Raw genomic sequence first — 3143 nt, forward strand, 5'->3', positions numbered from 1 at the left:
GGGTCAAAAATGAGTACCTCAGAGTGAGGAGGGAAGCAGAGAGACAGTTTGAAAATGACATCGCGAGTAAAGCCAAGACCCAACCAAAGCTGCTCCACAGCCACATCAGGAAGAAAACAGCAGTGAAGGAACAAGAGATGAAGCTGCAAAAAGGGGAGAACAGGTACAAAGAGAATGACAAGGAAGTGTGTGAAGAACTCAACAAGAGATTCCAGGAGGTCTTCACAATAGAACAAGGAGAAGCCCCTACACTAAGTGAGGAGGCGGCAAACAAAGCAACCTTGGAAGAATTTGACCTCACCAGTGATGAGGTCAAAAGGTGTCTGCTGGAGCTGGATGTGACAGAGGCTGTTGGGCCTTACAAAATCTCTCCATGGATACTAAAGGAAGGTGTAGAAGCACTAAGTGTGCCACTCTCTATGGTGTATAACAGGTCACTGGAAACAGGAGACTTACCAGAAAGCTGGAAGACAGCTAACATGGTCCCAATATACAAGAAGGGTGACAGGCAAGAGGCACTGAACTACAGGCCAGTTTCCTAAACTTGTATACCATGCAAGGTGATGGAGAAGATCGTGAGGAAAAGGCTCGTAGTGCATCTGGAAGGAAATAACTTTGTAACGCACACCAACATGGGTTCAGGGATGCTAAATCGTGCCTTTCAGGTTTATTAAAATTTTATGACCAGGCAACAAAAAATAGGCAGGAAAGAGAAGGGTGGGCCGACTGCATTTCCTGGACTGCCAGAAAGCCTTTGACACAGTACCCCATAAAAGGCTGTTAAAAAAGTGAAACAGCGAGTAACGGTGAGGGGGGAGAAATCAGAGTGGCGAGATATCACCAGCGGAGTCCCACAGGGCTCAGTACTTGGACCCATCCTGTTTCTAATATATGTAAACGATCTTCCGGAGGGTATAGACTCGTTCCTCTCAATGTTTGCTGATGATGCAAAAATTATGAGAAGAATCAAGACGGATGAAGATAGACAGAGACTACAGGATGACCTGGATAAACTGGAGGAATGGTCTAGAAAATGGCTGCTAATGTTCAACTCAGGAAAGTGTAAGGTGATGAAATTATGCGAAGGGAGCAGGAAGCTGAACACAAGGTATCATCTGGGAGGGGAAATTCTGCAAGAGTCAAATAGAGAGAAAGATTTGGGGGTTGATATCTCACCGAACCTGTCCCCAGAGGCCCACATCAAAAGAATATCATCAGCGGCATATGCTAGACTGCCCGACATAAGAACTGCCTTCAGAAACTTGTGTAAGGAATCTTTCAGAACCCTGTATACCACTTATGTAAGACTAATCCTGGAGTATGCAGCCCCAGCCTGGAGTCCATACCTAGTTAAGGGGGCTTCATTATTGTTTGGCCGAAAAAAATCGGCCAAACACGAAAAATTTATAAAAATACTACAACGTTCTGGCAACACCGTGGTGCAAACCGTTTAATGTTATGATAATAAATAACGTAATTAGAGTAAATTTTCCAGCCGCAATTGTCCGAAATCTGGTCCTCGCGGCTCGGGTGCGCCGTAGGGTGATGCGTCATACGTTGTAAGCGTCTAGTATTTCGCAATATAGTGGAGAATATCTTGTTATGCATATACAAATTATAAACACACTCGCTGGCAACTGTCTTCTGTGAGAGGGAGGGGCTATAATCCGATTACTGGCTCAGTAACCCTCTCAGTGTCTGTGCCGGCGGTCGTATGCCTGACGCGCTCGCACAGATCGTATTTTCTTGCATATACTGCACAATGGATATAGTATCGGACAAGAAGAAAGCTCTAAAGGCAAGAGCTCTACGCGTTAGCCAAGTAAAGAAGGAGCGTAAAGCCACACTGAGGCAAAACAAGAGTTCTCTTGAGTGAAGAGAGAGGGCAGCCTCCTGCCCCCACAACACACTACCTCGCCTCACACCCAGGCACCCACACCTCCTGTGGCACCTGCCACACCTCTGTGGCACCTGCCACACCTCCTGCTGCACCTGCCACACCACCTGCGGCACCTGCCACACCACCTGCGGCACCTGCCACTCAAGATCTTAGACCTGCAACTCAAGACGTTCTCCCTCTTGATGTTGCAAGATGTTGCATATTTCAGACCAATTATATTAGGTTAGTATGTATTATTTTTTATATCTTGATACTACATCATAAATAATTGTAAATATAAAGCTGCTGTCTTTTTTTTTATTTTTTTTTTATTTTTTTTTTATTTTTTTTTTTATTTTTTTTTTTTTTAATAATTTTTTTTTTTTTTTTATCAGGCGATCTTCATGGAACTTACACACCTTACTGAAGGAATGCCAATCTACAAGGGTGGTAATTTTGATTGAAAAAGGGTAGTTCATCAACCTCAGCCAAAGGTGGCTGAACTTTGACCTTCATTTTTTACAGGTAACTAATTTGCAACTATATGGTTGAATAACTTTTTTATTTATTATTCAATTTACATGGAACTTGCACATTATATGTAGAGTCTGTGCCTCTAAAAACCCAAGTTATAAATTTCCCCTAAGATCATTTATTGATTTTATATATATTTATAAACATCATTTTGTTGCATAATTTTTTGGGTGAACTTTGAAAATTTGTATTATTGCACTAAATAGGTTTGGGATAATAATGCCACTAGACAACCTTTATTATATAGTATTGTGATAGCTGAGTATATAGAAATAATACCAGTTGATATTTATATTTGTTATATCAACTTTAAAACATGTAAAAAAAATGGTTAAAAAAAGTTTTTTTTTTTTTCTCTCTTTCTATTTAGGCTGCGATGCTGAAACTTGGACCACTTGCAGCCCTCTTCACGTGTAACACGTCAATAAATTTTCATTGCACTAGAACAACTTTTATGAACCCTAACTAACGCCCCCACAAACACAAGACAAAAATAGAGAAGATTCAGCGGTATGCCACCAGGCTCGTCTCGGAACTGAGAGGAATGAGCTACGAGGAAAGGCTAAAGGAGCTGAACCTCACATCCCTGGAAAACAGAAGAGTAAGGGAAGACATGATAACCACCTACATAATTCTCAGGGGAATTGATAGGGTGGACAAAGACAAACTCTTCAGCACGGGTGGGACACGAACAAGGGAACACAGGTGGAAACTTAGTATCCAGATGAGC

The 3143-nt window shown here is 41.9% G+C and overlaps 1 long non-coding RNA gene across 1 annotated transcript; it reads left to right on the forward strand.

Annotated features, from left to right (window-relative positions):
• The first annotated feature begins 1687 nt into the window (after window positions 1-1687).
• Window positions 1688-2893, forward strand: LOC123765145 (uncharacterized). Its single transcript, XR_006773681.2, has 3 exons — window positions 1688-2122; window positions 2275-2404; window positions 2784-2893. It is a non-coding gene; the product is annotated as an uncharacterized lncRNA (long non-coding RNA).
• Window positions 2894-3143: the final 250 nt, after the last annotated feature.

This window comes from Procambarus clarkii, chromosome 29 (genome assembly GCF_040958095.1).
Source record: "Procambarus clarkii isolate CNS0578487 chromosome 29, FALCON_Pclarkii_2.0, whole genome shotgun sequence".
Taxonomy (NCBI): domain Eukaryota; kingdom Metazoa; phylum Arthropoda; class Malacostraca; order Decapoda; family Cambaridae; genus Procambarus; species Procambarus clarkii.